The following is a 19,878-nucleotide window of genomic DNA, read 5'->3' on the forward strand; positions in this document are numbered from 1 at the left end:
TACTTATGCACTGAATCTCTTTAGATGTATTGGGGCACATCCTTTTGGAAAGATGAATCCCATGCTTAAAGGATAGCAACCTATTCTTAGAATTTTCATACTGAATCTCTTCAACACCTCCTCTATATATATCTTCTATAAGAGGTCTAGCATCCTTTAGATCTATCTTATAGATATTTATTCATAAAATATAGGATGCTTCCCCAAGATCTTTCATAAAAATTCTTTAAATAATCAAATCTTAACTGAAGTCAGCATAGAAACATTATTTCCAATATGGAGGATCTAATTACATACAATATAAGGAATGTGATAATACTCCACTGACCTTCTTATATACATATGGCTTCTTCTCATTCCTAATGAAATCAAATGATTTGATCACATCCTTGAAATGAGTATTCTAATTTTGAAATATTTATTTTAGTCCATTGCAATTTGCATATCTTATGACTTTCATCACTGGAAGTAAAATCTAAAAACTGCTCCATATAGATATTTTCTCAAAATATCCATTCAAAAAAGTAATTTTCACATCCATCTGTCTGATTTATAATCTTAGTATGCCGCAATAGTAAGTAGTGTTCCGATGACTTTAGCATAACCGCAAGCGAAAAAGTCTCCTAATGGTCAATGCCTTCGTGTTAACTATAACCTTCTATCATGAGCCCTGTCTTATAGGTTTCTATCTTTCCATCCAAACCCATCTTTCTTTTTTAGATCCATTTGTATCTAGTAGGTACAATACCTATCAGTGGATCTACTAAAGCTTAGACTTACTTCAAATGCATCGAGTCAACTATTGACTTTGTTGCTTTCAGCTATTTTCGGAGTCGATGTCTGACATCACCTCGTAGTTTTGAGATCATCTCTATATTTTTTATCTCTCATATAGAATATTTTTCTATTTTCTGTATCAGAATACCTAAGTATCTTTCAAGAAGATAGAAAATCCTACTCGATCTATGAGGTGGAAGAAGAGTGCATGTACTGGCTCAACAGGAATAGATTCTATAGGTTCTATGATTCATTGCTCTTCAAGACTCCCTTTTCAAGCTCAATTTTTCTTCCACTATCTCCATATTTGATAAACTATTTTTCAAGAAGATATCATATCGGCTCACAACTACATTGTGATCATCTAAAAATAAAAGCAATATCCATAGACTCTCTAAGATATCCAATGAAATAAGATTTATAGGACGTAGCCTCTAACTTATCCATCTGTAGTCATTTGATATGGACCGAATATTTTCAAATCTTGATATGACCAAAACTTGATTTCTTACTACGCCACATCACATACAATGTGTAGAAATAGATTTAGAGAAAATTCTATTCAATAGCTAAATAGAAGTAAACAAGTATGTCTCCAAAGAAATAGAGAAAGATCAGGAAAGCTCATCATGAATCGAACTATATCCAACAGGATTTGATTCTTTTACTCCAATACCCCATTGAGCTAAGGTATTTTCGGAGGAGTCCATTGTGAGACTATGTCATTTTCTTTGAGATAGTTTAAAAACTCTCACTAAGGTGTACACCTCCTCGATCTAATCGAAGAACATAATAGACTTTTTAGTTTGCTTCTTTACCTCATATCTAAATTTTTAAACTTTTCAAAGACTTCAGATTTATATCTCATACATATCCATACCATAAATAATCATCGATAAAGATAATGAAATAAAGATGACCATCGCTGTTCTGCACATCAAACGGACTGCACCTATCAGTATGTACCAAGATAAGTATCTCAATGATCCTCTCCTCTTATACTACAAAAAATTATTTGGTCATTTTTTTTAAAGATAGGATTCACAAATTGGATAGGATATTAGCCAGAAAGCCCATCTTTCTTTAATCAATTTATCCTATCCTCTCCAATATAACCAAGCCTGAGGTGTCACATATACTTTAGATTCATCTCATCCCTAGATCTCCCAAATCCTATGATACTCACTATAAGTAGATCTGACATATCTTCTAAAGGCATATCTTTTTTTTTCTTCAAAAACTCTAGGTATATAGGATAGCTCCTTTTCCAACGGTCGTCAATGTTGCCATGGAAATACTTTTTTTGTTAGCGACCTTTTTCTTAGAAACTTTTTCTTTTGGCTTGCTCTCGATCTTTTGCTTCTTCATGGGCTTTTTCTTCTTTCAATTAGACTGTTTATTGATAGAAGTAGCCTACTCCACAATGAGAGCCATGCCCCTTGAACCCTTCAAGGCTCCTTCAGTAGTTATCAATTTGTTTAATAATTTGATATCAGTGCAGTCAATCTTATTCATATAGTGGTTTGCTATAAAATATGCTTATGAATTAGGAAGGGATTGTAGGATCAAATCCACTTACAATTCTTTATGCATCATTATGTCAAGCTTCTCAAGCTCCTCTAAATGATTGATCCTTATCAAATAATAATCATGGACAGACTGTTCTTTGGTCAATCATCGAACGGTTTGGTAATATGGAGATATCCTGATCAAGAATTTAGCTTAACTTCTTGAAACTTAAAACTATTTTAGGTTCCTAAGCTCATCTTTATAATTAAGTCCGATTAGACTATTGGTTTCAAGAATATGAGCGAGAGGATTAGAAACTGATTTTTTATTTTTGCAGAGAGTAAAGATTTTAGTTAAAATTTTATATTTATTTTAAAATATTTATTTTAAATATTTATTTTAAGATTATTTTTAAAAATATACGTGGCTCTCACTATTTTCTCAAATCTCTTACACTATTAAGGTAAAGAAATGAAAACCCCTCATGATTAGGGTTGCTAGTAATACTACAGTTTCACCAATTTGAGTACCATCTCACCTAACAGTTATTAATGATACGTAAATCAATGAGTGGACAACTCTTATCCAATGCTTCTTAAGCATGTTATAATCATTTTCGATCTTTAAGTCATGTATGCCTCACCTAATAGTTATTGACCTTATTTTTTAGTTAAGTCAGACCCATCATTCAATATATAGGCAAAGCCATCATCGCATCCCTCACTTGATAGTTATTGGACCCAATCTCATTTTTACCCCATAGTATCTCATGTTAATAAAGTGATTGCATCTTTCTGATGTAATTGAACCACTGTGACCAATCGAGAACAATCAACATCAGTATTTATGAGGAGTTTTAATTTAGATCTTAAATTATGATTATTTATATCTAATACAAATAAAATCTATAAAATATAAATAATAAAATCGATGATGATCATGGATTTAAGAGATTCAGACTTGAGCCACTAAACTGAATCGAGGTCTGTGGATCAAAGGTACAAGCACAGGCACATTAATTGGTTTGGTCGTCTTCAACTCTTTGAATTGATCTGAAGCATGTCCTCAATCTCATCATGATCAATACATTAATCCAGCCTCAACTAATTGCTCGACTTGATCTGTGCTTGTTATATGCTTTAGGCTTACGATCAATCAATCATTGACATACAACCATTCACATAATACAATCATAAAATATATACCACAAAAATTAATTATAACCCTTTAAATTATATGAGGCTCTCAAGCCTCCAAATTATATAAATTTGATGATACTCACTGGCCCCCAAAAATAAATACTTTTACATACACAAGATCCACAAACACAATACATCACAAAGATTATAAAAAGGATCGTAATCCTATGATCATCACCACATGTATCTCATACATAAAAAATAAAAACTTTTAGATTTGGGTGTTGAGCTAATCATTTAACATGGATTCGAAGAGATATCATGTGATCTCATCACTATAACTTTTTGATCTTATCGATCATCGATATTAGCTGATCAAATCAGCCAATAGGATCAAATTTCATATTTTTGAATCTTATTAAACAATCCAAAAATCATCATGTTCATGATCTTGTCTATTTGTGATCAATCATCACAAAAAGATTTCATGAAAACAGCAATGAAGTATGATCTATAATACCCAAACAGCAATCTAATCTTAAAATATATAAACCTGGCTCTGATACCACTGTTAAAAACTAGGATTTATTGATATGCATAGTGGAAGGATAAAATAAAATTTCAATTGATTTTGCAGTAGAAAAATAAAATTAATTTTAGATTATTAAACATGAGATCTCATCTCGAATTAATCCTAAATCCCTCATAGTTATTAAAATTAAGATTAAGAAGAAGAAAATCAGATCTTCACCTTTGCGTAGATAGTTTTTCATCGCAATCTAATGATCATGGATGTCTTCACTGTTTCTTTGAAGCCGCACAAGCATCCGACCTTTACAGGTATCTACACGAAGACATTGTCTGATCAGAGTATCTGATCTCACTGTGATGTTAGCTCTCTTGCAGAGATCTTCTTTAATGATAGATTTTTTTTCTCCCTTTATGCTAAAATTCTTTCTCAAAGATTTCAGTCTTTTCTCTTCGCAGCACACATTTTACATAGAAATGAATTAGAAATCTTTCTTGATTCTCTCTTGACTTTCTTCTTAAGGAAATTTAGCACCTCAACCTTTCTTGATTTTCTTCTCAAGAAAATCCAGCACCTCAGACTTTTCTTGATTTTCTTCTCAAAAAAAATATCCAACAGCTTCTCTCTTTCCTCCTTTTCCTTTTGCATGCATCCTATTGGGAGGATCTCTTATGAGTGCAAACATGGATCCTCTACCCAAGATCGCAATCGCTGGTGATGATGTTGATACCATAATAGAAAGGAAGAAGAGAGATGTACAAAGACATAATCAAATATGTGGATCAGCTTAAGACTTACCTTCATGGAATATTCAAGCTTCACTATGAAAGAAAGAATAAATACAAGAGGAGATCACACCCTCTCAACCCTCATACATCAATCTCTCTCTCAATAAGAAATACAAAAATCCTCACGAAGCTCTTAAAACCTCCCAAGAAAACTCTCTGGCCACTGCTATCCCCTTTGCTTATGCTCTAAGCCGTGACTGCTTACCCACAGGCCGTTAGACCCCTTTTAAAAGCCTAAACTGACTCCTATTATAATTCTAACCATCTGATCATCCCTACATGTGTCCGCAGCCGTTCGATCATGCCCACAAGCACCTATGGCTGCCCGATCGGGGAAAACAGCATTGGATCATGCATAGACCACAACAAAGATCGGTGACACCTCCTCCTGGACCACGCATGGACTGCATGGTGCCTGTGCCGTGCTCCTACATGGTGGACCACATGTGCACCGCACGTGGATCGTGTGCTGCGTATGCTGACTGCACAGTAGATCGTGCATCTTAGTTTGGCCGCAGCACCTGCACCGTGGGCTTCTCTATCTTGGGCTTCTCTGATGTGGGCTTCACTGTTGTGGATTGAATTCGAGACCTCAAAATCCAACAATCTCCATCTCGACTCGATATTTGGCCTCCACATAACTTTAAGAGCTTTTGGATCTTCTTGCTCCTATGTCCTGGAGCAAATATCTGACTACTCATAGATGGGCAAATATGAGAGTCAAACCAAGTGGCTCGATTCCATCTCTATCATGTGCTGTGACCTGCTTGACTTGAGACCTGCTCGAGATAGCATCCTACGGTAATAAAAATTTTATCCTGCGACATTACCTGTCATCCTCCCGAGTCTTATATCTCATGACCAATCGACCTGTACCTAAAGCTCCACCTCACTCTGAGCTTCTACTGGCTTCTAAAATTCTATCTCGTGCTAAGCTTCCTACCTAGAGGTAATATCCTCCATATCTCTTTCCTTCAACACAATCCTACTGCTGTGCAAAACTTTCAGGATTCCATCATCAGCTCTCCACTTGTAGCTGCTTGAATCCAGTCTGTTCAGTAAAATTAGATTACTCCTAAAATTGAATATTATCGAACCTCGTCCAATTTCTTCACTACTCTATTATGAGCCTATAAGCTGACGCTACCAATATCCTTGATCGTACAGCTCGATCCATCCAACAGATAAACAGTGCCCTAACTCATTGCTCTTTAAGGAGTCAAATAGCTTCCCTTGACAACAAACATGATGTGAACATACAGAATCTAAAATCTAATATGAAAAAAAAGTAGATACCTCATCAGACACTAAAAGAACATCATCACTTTCTTCTATATCACTACCTTGAATTGTCACCACAGTAGCCTTCATCGGATTTCTAAGCTATGGAGAATGTCTAACTTGATGTCCTAATTCATCATACTTGCAACACTTGATCTTGCTATAGTCCCTTGACTTAGACCTGGACCGCCCACCTTGCAATCCTCTATAGCTTCATCCTCTGCCACAACTACCTCCACTCACTACCATAGTCGAGTTGCCATCTGAATTTGAAGCTCGATTTTTTAGCTTGAGAACCTCATTCTGGAGAAGTATAGAAGTGATCTCATCCATCTTGATAGTATTTTTTTCACAAGAAGAGCAGTCACCAAAGACTCAAAAGAAGAAAAAGCGATGAAAGCAAGACCAACGTTCTGGTATTTTCTTCAACCTTCTCACCAATGCTGAGGAGATCAGTGAGAATCTTCTAAAAATTTTTTTTTAAAGAATTCAGATGGAAGAAAGGCTCTTCCCCTGAGTTAGTTATTTATTATAGTTAGGGAGGTATATGTACATGGATATTGGCTGAGTTAACTTTCCAACGTAGGAGATAAAAAGCATATCATTGCATGGGTGTGTCACATCAAACAATAGGAAGGATTGGGCCATGAAACCAAACAAAATAACCAAAATAGACCAAGTACAATAGCTCAAAACCCATGTGAAGATCTCACGACTCCAAAGCTAAGCTGCAAAAACTTTAAAAGGTTATGCTGACTAGCAGAGGTCGTCTCTCGCAACAGCTTAAAAAGACATCTTAGGTGCCATATAAATGATCAAGTTGAGTAACCATGTGCTGCAATTCCAATCGGTGGATGAAAAAGTCCAGCTCTTAAGAGTAAAAATGCTTGTTTTGATGTTAGCAGAGGCATGGAAGCTTGGAATTTGAAAACATGAGAGTTTCGCTCCTTCCATAAACACCACACACTAGTTACAAGCAGACATTGAAAGCTGGAAACTTATCTTTTACAGATCGAAGGAACCTCCAAGAATCCCAAATGTGAGTAAATGAGGTTGGCAGCTCTTGAAGGTGGAATTTGGATAGTATGATGAACCAGAAGGATTTGGAGAACTCACATTATAGTAGTAGGTGATCTGTAGACTCCAGATATACCCCACACAAGGACAAAAGATTTCAATGTTAACGCCCCTTCTCAACAGATTTTCTTTCGTTAAGATTTTATTATGATAACACAGCCAAATGAATAGCTTAGCCTTTTAGGAATGGGTATTTTCCCGATGAGTTTCCCAAAAAAGTGACCACTTCGCCATGCATAAAGAAGTTATAGCAGTGTTTAACACAATAGGATCCATGTTCATTTCATTTCCATATCCATTTATCAGATTCAGTTGGCTGTAGTGAAGGTTGAATGATTCGAGAAAGAGTCTGTAATTCATATCTTGCTTGCATAGTCATAGATTGTCGAAACTTAGTTTCAATATTGCGCTGGAAGAAACCTGCCATCGAACTTCTTTGATTTTTAGCAAAGTGGAACAGATGAGGGAAAGATTTGTTTAAAGTGGTGTCTCCAAACCAACAATCAAACCAGAAGAGAATTTGAAGTCCGCTGCCAAGTTTAGGTCAAAGAATTGTTTGAACAGGCCATATAAACCCAACATGGTACTCCATAATGGAGAGGCAATTTCAGTCAAGTATCTCGATGGTTCCATAAGTAGTCTCCTTGAATAGTAAATGGCTCTTAACAACTTGCACCATGGTTTCTGCTGATTGTTAAAATATCTCCACTACCATTTTAGTATAAGGGCTTGATTAAGGGTAAAGAGGTCTTAACTCCAAGGCCTCCATATTGTCTTGGCCTACAAACTTGATTCCAATTCAAAAGATGCTGATGTAGCTGCCAGTATGCTGGAAATTTCATATAAAGTGCCAGCAAAGCTGTTCAATTTTTAGGATGACCACCTTGAGAATCTTCAAAACTGACATATGGTAAATAGGATGGCACATAATATCGAGTTTATCAAGATTAAGCGACCTGCAAGGGGTGTGTTTCTGAAATTAATGAGATACTCCTGCATGCTCTGTCCCTCACTATCCACAGCTGATAGAATTGCTTTCAGAAGAAGAGAGTATTAGTGAGTGACTTCGCTATATACATTTTTCGAGCTTCATCCATATTATCGTCAGAAAAATCTCGTTGGCACATGGATCACCACATCATCCACTGAGTACAAGTGGATCATACTCACTATCTGCATCTGAAATACTTCCAACCCTTCTTCTCCATGGTATTCGATTTTTTCTCATACAAAAGAGCATCAATCTACCTTGTTGGATGAGCACATCCTTCATCCTTGCTTGTCATAGAGAGAAATTACTCTTTCCATTATATCGGTTGATCTCTATCTTGATTGAACATGTCTTCTCCATCTTCTTCAACCTCGATCAACCACGCCGCAACCTCGGACAACCTAACTCTGATACCACTTATTGGAAGATCCCTTACGAGTGTAAATATGGATCCCCCACCCAAGATCATAATCGCTGGTGATGATGTCGATACCATAATGAAAGAAAGAAGAGAGATGTACAAAGATACAATCAAATATTTGGATCAACCCAAGGTTGCCTCTATGGGGTATGTAAGCTTCACCATAAAAAAAAAATAAATACAAGAGGAGATTACATTCTCTCAACCTTCATATATCAATTTTGCTCTCAACAAGAAGTACAAAAACCTTATGAAGCTCTCAAAACCCCTAAGAAGACTCTCTAACCACTACTAGCCCCTCTGATCATGCTCTAAGCTACTATGCTTGCCCACAAGCCATTAGGCCCCTTTTAAAATCTAAACCAATTTTTGTTAGGATTCTACAGTTTGATCACCCCTACACACATCCGCAGCCATCCGATCGCTTCCGTAAGCATCTGTGGCTGTTCAATCGCATAAAATGGCACTAGATCATGTGAAACCATGACAAAGACCGATGAAGGCTCCTTTTGGACTACGCATGGATCGTGTAATGGTGGATTGTGTGGTGGACCACATGTGCACCACATGGACCGCGCACTGTATGCCCTGGATCGTGTGGTGGACCATGTGGTAGATCGTGCATCTTGATTGGGCCATCACCTGTACTCCTGCAAGCCGTGCCTACAGGCCGCATGCCTGCATCGTGGGCTTCTTGTCTTAGACTTTTCTACTATGGGCTTTGCTGCTGTAGGTCGAATTTAAGATGCCAAAATCCAACACACCCAACTATTAGATGTGCAAAGGTTGTGATGTCCAACCTCTTGGATATGTAAGAGAGAGAGAGAGATGGGCATGGGATAATAGGAGGCATGAGCTTGAGGCACTCATCCATTTGAGGCATAAGAAAGAGGGGCATCCAACCTTTTTAATGCGTGAACTCTTTCACTTAAGGGGAAATTAGGACTAGAGAGAAGTGGTGTTATCTCAAAGGGGGCATGAGGCTCTCCTTTCCAATGTGAACTCCTTCATGTGAAAACCTTATTATATGTCAAAACCCTTCTCACTTGGGCACCAAGAGTCCAACTCCCCAGGGACTCTCTTTCCCCATGTGAACCCAAGGAGATGTGAACTCCTATTAGGGGTGAAACATCTTTGGAGGTGTGGAGAAATCCTTCTCACATGAAACTCCTTTCATATGGAGATATGGGGCATGGAAAAGCTTAGGCGTTCCTTGTAGGCATGCTCTCCTTTTAGAAATCCTAAGGCTTTAGGACTCTAGGGCTTGAGGTGTGATGGGCCCAAGTTTCTTGGGTGTGGAACTCCTTCTATGTGAATACAAGAAGAACGTGAGAAAATATTGTTGCGATCAGGCACCTCGAATTTAGCTCGCAGCAGCAAAGATTAGATGCATAGAAGTCCAGCATGCAGCACATAACGTGAGGAGCCTAAAAATAAGCCCATAGATGCATCGCATGCAGGCCCACAGGAGGGTGGGGCCTTCAGGTGTGCATAGGCTCATGGGACGTGTGGCCCACATGCGGGACATGCAGTCCAGGCATGCGCTAGCCCAGTGCCGGTGCATGGGTGCGCAGCCCAAGCACATACCCAACGCACGAGGAGCACGAATTTGGTGCAGTCCACGATGGACTGCGTGGGAAGTCACGATCCATGCAGTCATCGTGGAACGAAGCAGTGCAAGGGCTAAAAATCATGGCTCACGGGTTATTTGCAAATCCAATGGCCCAGAAGCTCACGGGAGCGATCCAACATTTCTGATGGTGAGCGGGCATAATCAGGTGGGTAGGAGCGCAATTGAGCGGCCAGAACAGCATGCAGAAGGGATCTGATGGTTAGGAATGGTCGTGGACTACGTTTAGGACTGTGCTTCGATCTGGAGAGGTTTTGACCCTATAAAAAGGGCTGATAGCTATGGAGAGGAGCATGGCTCAGTGGATCTTAGTGGGTCTCAAGGAGACGAAGGCGTCTCAGGGAGATCGAGAGCAAATCTCAAGGAGATCGAGGGCATCTCAAGGAGACAGAAAGCGCGTAGCAGAGCATCTAAGGGAGACTGAGGGTGTCTCAGGGAGACTGAGAGCAAGCATCTCAGGGAGATCGAGAGTGGGTCTCAGGGAGACCAAAGGCATCTCAGGGAGATCAAGGAGCATCTCGGGGAAGGTCAGAGAGAGACCATAAGGGTGCCAAGGGCATTAACAGCAATCAAAAGTGTCCTAGAATGGTCGAAAAAGTGGCTTATAGGGGCAGAGGCTGAGGCATATTGTAGTGGCTGAGAACATCACAGGAAGCATCAAGGATGTCGAGGATCTGATACCATAGGTCTATGAGAGGATCTCCTTGGATTATCTTTAAGAGTATTGTATGGGTGAGTGCTTCTAGATTGAGAGAGAGGGTTGATATATGAAAGTTGAGAGTATGTGATCTTCTCTTATATTTATTTTTTTCTCATAACTGAAGCTTGCATGTCCCATAGAGGTAAGCTTTGGGCTGATCACGTATTTGATTATATATCTTTTTTATTTTTTTTTCTACTGCAACAATGGTACTAGATCTCTGACAAATATATGGCACCTCTAGGGTGAGGAGTACCTTCTGTAAGTCAATCACCTTTGACAGATAGAGTCCCAAGGACATAGATTTTGATCAAATCAAAATTCTTATCTCATAAAGAGTCCTATTACCCTTGGATTTGATCATGTCAGCTCTTTACATTATCAAACCTTTGACTTGTCAACCTTTGACATGTCAAATTAAATCCAACTATCTGATCAGACATAACTCTTGTGTGATTCCATAAGTTTATTTTATCTAGTAGTGAGATATATTATGATCTCTATCAATAATATTATTAAATTTTTTTAATAGATTGGAAAATTTAATTCATCCAATAAAAATTATTGACAATCAAAATAATTCATATGAGTTTCACAATCCATAAGTGACGTCTAGCAACATGTAGTGGCATTCCAACAGAACAAAATAGATAAATTATAGGTACATTATCATGTGATTCATCCTTGAATCATGAGTTTTGACAAAATACATGTTATGAAATTTTTATCAAACCCTATAATCCATTATATGTCAAATTTATTCATTTAATTTTTGATATGAAAATTATTGGAATTTTTTCATCATTCATACTATCCTGGTCAAGATCTTCTAAACTTGATCTCATAAATTATATAAGACTATCTTTTTATCTACTAAGATGATAGATTTCATCTAAATACACAACCTATTCTTACTGCAATCAACATGCACTGCAAAGATTCATATGACTAGGAGATCAAGTGTATGTACAGTCAAACTACAGAAATCTTATTGTGAATAGCTAAAGCACCGCAGGTTAAAGAACTAGTTATGCTATTATAGCATCGAGCAAGTTATTGATGAGTGAGTAGATATTCAAGTGATTTCTCATATTGATCTTACTTGATATCCTTATTCTCTAATAATCACTTACACTCTTATTCCAATATCTCACACTATAACTGAGACTTATCTATTCTAAAAGAGAAGCGATCCGTGCACCAATCTATCTGGATCAATCATCATCTCTATGATGATCTATCGATCAAAGCATTTAAGAATTAATCATCAATGATACATATTTTAAATTCTTAATACTTAAAAATATGTTCATCTTATTAATTTTTTGAATGATTCATGGACACATACACAATATGAATGAAATAATTAACCCAATATCATGATATTAAATATAAAATTATATCTTGAATAAATATATATGTCTGTCTGATTGGCTTATAGGGCATACATCTAACAGTTCTGACATGGATTGATATTTTCTAGTCATCGCATCAGCTGAATAAATTTGAAGGTCGTAGTCGAAGCTGAGATATCTTCGAGGGATCGATCCTTCGATCTGATTATCGACATCCAGTTTGTGTCTGAATATCCTACAACCATCATCATTTTGGCCTCGCTCGACTTATCTGTGGATGAGGAGCGCCAAGTGCCATGTGGGTTTTCAGAGGGTTAGCCCATTCGTTGTCATTTTCGGCCTCCACTTGACTCGCCTATACACGAAAGCATCAAGTGGCATGTGGGATCCTTGGAGGTTAGCTCCTTTTGTTTAATTTTGGCACCTCGAATTTCACTACAATAGCCCAAGATAGAGAAGCCCACAACAAAAAGGCCCAAAAGGAGAAGCCCGCACATGCGTGGGCTTGTAGGCGCACCGAAGCCCGACTATAGGCGCCCAGCCCACTGTAGTGCTGTAGGCATTGGCTCAGGTGGGGCCTGCAGCACATGCAACCCACTGCGCGTAGGCCCACCCACAGCATGCGGCCAGGATGCATGCGGGCATGCAGTCCAAGCGTTGCCCATGCGATGCATGCACGCGCCCGCAGAGAAACACAGTCCATGCATCGTGCATGGACCGCCTTGGTCCAGAGGCTTTTGTCATGGATCATGCATGTAGACGAGCTCACGAAACATGGCATGCACAGAGAGGCCCTAGTCCACAGCTGGTTCACATGGGAGTGGTCTACGCACGTCTATAGGGGTGTTTTACACGATCGAATGGTCATGGACATATGCGGAGTGATCGGATAGTTAGAAATATGTTTTGAGTCTTGTTGAAAGTCTGATTTTGATCTAGACTAAGTTTGGGCCCTATAAAAGTGATCTATGGAATAGAGAGTCGAAGAGCGAGCCTGAGGATTTGGTAAGACTGAGAGCAGCCCGAGAGAGCAGAGAGAGTCTCTTGAGGTTTTTGTGAGAGTTTTTATAAAGTTGAGTGCTTCTTATTGAGAGAGAGAGATTGATATATAAAAGTTGAGAGGGTGTGTCTCCTCTTGTATTCATTCTTTTTTTATAGTGAAGCTTGCATACCCATGGAGGTAAGCCTTAGGCTGATCCACATATTTGATTGTGTTCTTTTTATTTCTTTCTTTCTTTCTGTTAGGTATTAACATCGTCATCTAAGTTAGTGATCTTGAATGGAGGATGATATTCTGCACTCATGAAAGATCTTTCCAACATGTGGTATCAGAGCATATGGTTATCTAGATTGCAGCGATATTGATCGATGTTGAAGAAGATAGAGAAGACAGGCTCAATCAAGGTAGAGATCAATCGGTATGATGAAAGAGCAATTTTTCCTACAACAAGTGAGGTGAAAGATGTGCTCATTCAATAGAGATTAATCATACTCTCTTATGCAAAGAGAAGTTGACTATCATGGAAGAAAGACTTAGAGGTGGCAACAGATGTAGGTGATGAGTAGATCTGCTTGTACTTGATGGATGATGTGACGATCTATGTGTTTAGTGAGACTTCTTTGGCGATAATGTGGATGAAGCTTGAGGAGATGTATATGACAAAATCATTCACCAATACTCTCTTTTCTGAAAGTATTCTATTGGCTACAGATGAGTGAGGGACAGAGCATGTAGGAGCATTTCAACAACTTTAGAAGATCTCACTGATCTCTCCAGTTTGTAGAAGGTTAGAAGAAGACCAGGATATTGTCTTACTTTCCCACTTCTCCTTCTTTTTGAGTCTTTGATGACTACTCTTCTTATGGAGAAGAGCATCATCAAGATAGAAGATGCTACTTTTGCACTTCTCAGAATGAGATTCTCAAGCGAGAGAACTGACCTTAAGTTCAAGTGCCGACTCGGCTATGGCGGTGACTAAAGACGGTGGTGGAGAGGATGAAGGGGTAGAGGATCGCAAGGTGGGTGATCCAGGTGTAGGTCCAAGTCGATGAACTTCAGTAAGATCAGATGCTAAGATGAATAGTTGGGGCATCGACTCAAAGATTATCCATAGCTCAGAGATCGGATGAAGGCTACTGTGATGGTGGTTTAAGGTAGCCATACAGAAGAGAGTAATTATGTTCTTCTAATTTCAGATGATTATCTACTTCTTTCTATAGTGATTTTGAATTTTGCACGTTCGCATCATGTATGTTACAAAGAGAGCTATTTGACTCCCTATAGAGCATGAGGGCATTGTTCATCTATCGAATGGATCAGTTATGTGATCAAGGATATTGGGACTATAAACTCATGATGGAGTGGTGAAAAATTGGATGAGGTCTGATACATACCAATTTCAGGAATAATCTAATTTCACTGAGTAGGCTGAATTTAAGCAGCTATAGATGGAGAGCTGATGATAGAATACTGAAGATTTTGCACGACAATAGATTGTATTGAAGGGAAGAGGTATGGAGGATAAACCTCTTGGTAGGGAGTTCAGCACGAAATGGAGCTTCAAGAGCCAGTGGAGCTCAGAGTGAGATGGAGCTTCAGGTGAAGTAGCTTAGATACAAGAGGGAGACTCGAAAGAATACAGATGACATCGTAGGATGAACTTTCTATTACCGTAGGAGACTATTCCGAGCAGATCTCAAGTCAGACAGATCATAGCAATGACAGAATGGGATCGAGTGGTCCGCTCGACTCTCATGTTTGTCCATTCATAAGTAGCCAGATATTTACCTAGGGCATGGGGGCAAGAAATCCAGAAGCTCTTAAAGTTAGGTGGAGGCCAAATGTGGAGTTGAGGTGAACATTGTTAGATTTTGGTGCCTCTAATTGACCACAGCAGTCCAAATAGAAAGCCACAGAAAAAAGCCCAAAAAAGAAGCCCGCAGGCCGACCTGTAGGTGCCCAGGCCCACTACAGCACATGCGGCCCAAGCAAGCCTGCAGCATGCATGGCCCGAGCATGCAGGCCTGCTCACAGTGCCCGGCCTAGGATGCATGCAGGCGCTCTGTCCACCATGTGCTCATGGAGAAATATGGTCCATGCATCATGCATGGACTGCCATGGTCTAGGAGGCTTTTGTCATGGCTTACATGCGTGCAACGAGTGCTGACATGCAGCATGCACGGAGAGGCCCCGATCTATAGTTGGTTCATGCGGGAGTGGTCTGCATATGGTCTACAGGGGTGTTTTGCATGATCAGACGGTCATGGATGCATGTGGGAGCAATCAGATGGTTAGAAGTGCGTTTTGAGTCTTGTTAAAAGTCTTATTTCAATCTGAGCTAAGTTTGGGCCCTATAAAAGTGAGTCTGTGAAACAAGAGCCAGAGGAGCGAGCCTGAGGATCTAGTAGTGGCTGAGAGCGACCCATGGAGCAAAGAGAGGACAGAGATATTTCTTGGGTTTTTGTGAGAGCTTTTGTAAGGGTTGAGTGCTTCTTGTTGAGAGATAGAGAGATTGATATATAGGAGTTGAAAGGATGTGATCTCCTCTCGTATTTATTCTTTTTTCACAGTAAAGCTTGTATGTCCTGTGAGGTAAATCTTGGACTGATCCACATATTTAATTATATTTTTTTATTTTTTTTTTCTTTCTAATGCAGTACTGCATCATTATCTGAGTTAGCGATCTTGAATAGAGGATTCATATTCCGCACTTGTGAGAGATCCTTCCTAACACCTTCATTATCATTCTTGACCTCTGCTCGACTCATTTGTAGACGAAGAGTACAAAGTAGTCATGTGGGGTCCCTGGAGGATTATTCCTTCATCATCATTCTCAGCCTCCACTTGACTCATCTGTAGACAGGAGTGCTAAGTGGCCATGTAGGGTCTCCATAGGACTAGCCACTTCATCATCGTCTTCAACTTCTGCTCAACTCGTCTATAGACAAGAAGTGCCAAGTGGCCATATGAAGGATGAGACCTGACCCGATTATCTCAAGCTTATATTTTAGATGCCTTGTTGAGACACCTTCAGTTAGTTTTGATGATTTTATTTATAGTCGGATATGGCGATTTTAGTTAGGCCTTTCAATTGGTTGCTTTAACTAGAAACCTACATAAAAGCTCTATTTTTATTAATATAAATAATAGACACATAATTTACTAATAAGATATCCTCAAGTTCTCGATGTTCCACGTCGAGTAATAGAGGTTCCATCGAAGCTTTTAATTTTCTATTATCATTGATATAGGGACAGCATCGTCATGGAGAGTCTGAGTTTATCGGAGATCAAAAATGTCCCTCAGTTACTCTCCTTGCCTCTTCTAATTTTTGGCATGGTCTTCTACCTCGGATTTTTTCAGCTCAGTCTCCTGCCCCCTTTGTTGCCAAGGCCCGAGATTATGTTGATCCACTAGCTGTAGGTCAGCTATTGTTGTTCTGCAATCTGCTGTAATGTTGGGTGGTGTCAGTCAATATTCGGACTCAATGGATCAGATCGTCAAATCACTGTGGGTCAACCATCATGGGCATCGGTGCCGACTGCATAGGCCCGTTCGAGACGAATGGCTAGGTGACTCCATCCTAGCTGCGTTGGGTGAACTGTCGATGGAAAATGGCGGTGTCGTTATGTCTCACCATACTCTCTCTCCTTCGTTGGGTTCTGCCTTTCCTCTAACGTCAAACTATTATGTCAAGGATCCAAGAATGTTGATGTGGTTAAGGATAGAGGACAGTTCAAGCATCGGAACATCGACAGAGATCTACAAAACAAGTCCACACTCACCAGGGTTCTCCAATGGGAGACCTTCTGATGATTAAATCAGTCGGAGCTTGACAACAGTAGAAAGAGAGAGTATAAACTTAGTGTTACATGATGTTGCATGTATCTAGAGGTCCCCTCATTATCTTTTCATATAGAGGTAGAGTTGTAGGTCGTTACAGAGATCGATAGGCCAGATCATGATAAGTTAGGCTGTTAGAGTAGGAAGTCTATAGATCGAAGGTTGTTAGTCATAGGTAGTGGCCATGTTCTCATGAAGATTCTTGATGGTAGCCCATGTGGCAAGATAGGCCGATGACCTAAGGTCAGAATATAGCCAAGATTGTGGCTCGGATGTGTCGTCATCGGTGTTGGTCATGAAAAATCATCCCATATAGTCGGCAAGGTTCTGATCTTGAGGTCGGTAGGCACCCAAGTCAGGGGGTTGATGGGAGTCGATAGGATCATTTCCTCCTAGCTCTCCATGGTCTCTTGATGGATCGTTGGCTGAAGTCATCGATGACATGTTGATGTCCTTGTCATGTGGTCGGGGATGATGTCTGGGATAAAGTCCAATGAAGTTGCCCACTCCGTTGCTAGGACATCCGAGTGATGTGTGTTGTTTGAAGTCCACCTCGATACTTCGATCGATCTGAGAAGGACATCCGAGGATAAGGCCCAAGGTAGTATGACCCCATAACATTTGCCTCCCACTTCCAAGTTCAAGGCATTTGTCTTGGATGAAAGAAGTAGTAGTCCTTGGAATATGTCCTTAGCGAGTGTCCGAACTGATGAATCTGAGTTGTCTAGCTTTTAGGTGAACCGTCATGTCATTTTATGAAATCCAATGTTGATTTGATAAGTTGCTTCACGAATCATACCTTAATTATTTGAAAAGATTCGGTGCTTCATGAATCCTAGAGCATTTATCAGGGATGGGCGGCTTGAGATACGTCATTATTTCAGCCTCAAAGGTTGGGAATCGACGGTTATGATCTGACCAATCAGAGGCCGCCGTCTATCCCATGTTAATTGGCCCGATGCTATTTCACATGGATCGGCTTATGTGGCTGATCAGGGTGGTTTTTCGATAGTTGCCTCATCTGAAGGCATTCTTTTTGGATTACAATCATTCTTGAGATTATATTTTTGCCGATGTAGATTTTCGAAGTCTATTTCAATAATGTTAGATAGATTTTGTCAAATCAATGACTTCAGTTGTATCCTTGATCTATTCTGAGGATCTTATTTTTGGAAGTCCGAACTTGGGTCAGGATATTTTTAGTCATCACATCATGCCGAATAAAATTTCGGAGGTCTCAGCTAGAGTTGAGATATCTTTAAGAGATCAATCCTCCGATCCAATCATCAAGATTTACTTTAGTGTCTGAATATCCTACAACCGTTGTCATTTTTGGCCTCTGCTCGACTCCTTTATGGACGAGGAGTGCCAAGTAGCCGTGCGGGATTCTTGGAGGTTAGCCCCTTTATCGTCATTCTCGATCTCCGCTCGACTCATCTGTAGATGAGGAGCATCTAGCGACCATATGGATCCCAAAGAGTTAGCCCCTTCGTTGTCGTCTTCAACCTCTGCATGACTCGTCTATAGATAAGGAGCACTAAGTGATTGTGTGGGGTTCCCGAAGGATTAGTCCCTTCATTATCATTCTCAACCTCTGCTAGACTCATCTGTAGATGAAGAGTACCAAGTGATCATGTGGGATTTTCAGAGGGTTAACCCCTTCGTTGTCATCCTCGGCTTCCATTCGACTCATCTATAAATGAGCAGAGCCAAGTGGCCATGTGAAAGGATGAGACTTGATCCAATTGTCTCAAGCTTATATTTTGGATGCCTTTTTGAGACATCTTTGGTTAGTTCCGATGATTTTGTTTGTGGTCAGATATGGCTGATATTAGTCGGGCCCTTCAATTGATCGCTTTAACAAGAAACTTGCATAAAAGTTCAATTTTTGTTGATATAATCAATGAACACAACTTACTAATAAGACATCCTCAAATTCTTGACATTCTATGTCCGAAAAATGGAGGTTCTATCGAAGCCTTCAATTTACTATCATCATTAATATGGCGACAACATCGTCATGAAGAGTCTGAGCATATCAAAGATCAACAATATCCCTCAATCACTCTCTTCACCTCTTCTAATTTTTAGCGTGGTCTTCTGCCTCCTCAAATTTTTCGGCTCGATATCCTACCCTCTGCTACCGAGGCCCGAGATCATGTTGATCCATCAGTCGTAGATTGGTTGTTATTTTTTTGCAATCTGCTGTAGATGTTGGGTGGCATCAGTCAGTGCCCAGATCCGATGGACCAGATCATCGAATCACTATGGGTGGACTACATGGGCACCAGTGCTGGCTACATAGGCCCATTCAAGGTGGACAACTAGATGACTCCATCCTAGCTTCGTCGAGTAGACTATCGGTTGGAAGCGGTGAAGTAGTTGCATCTCATCATACTCTCTCTCCTTCATTGGATTGCTACCCTTCTCTAGCACCAAACTGTTGTGTCAAGGCTTTGAAAGTATGTGGCCAAGAATAGAAGATGGTTCAAGCATCGAGACACCAATAGAGACCTACAAAAGAAGTTCACACTCATCGAGGGTTCTCCGATGGAGGGTCCTCCGATGATTAAATCAGCCAGAGCTTGACAATAGTAGAAGAGGAAGAGTATGAGCTTATTGTTGCGTGACGGTGCGTGTACCTTTAAGGTCTCTTCATTATCTCTTCATATAGAAGTTGTAGGCCGTTATATAAGCCGGTAGGTCAATTCATGATCTGTTAGGCCGTTAGGATAGAGAATCTGCAAATCAGAAGTTGTTGGTCATGGATAGCCATGTTCTGATGAAGATTCCTAGTGGTAGCCTATATGACAGGATAGGTCGGTGACCTGAGGTCAG

The sequence above is a fragment of the Elaeis guineensis genome, chromosome 7, assembly GCF_000442705.2.
Source record: "Elaeis guineensis isolate ETL-2024a chromosome 7, EG11, whole genome shotgun sequence".
Taxonomy (NCBI): domain Eukaryota; kingdom Viridiplantae; phylum Streptophyta; class Magnoliopsida; order Arecales; family Arecaceae; genus Elaeis; species Elaeis guineensis.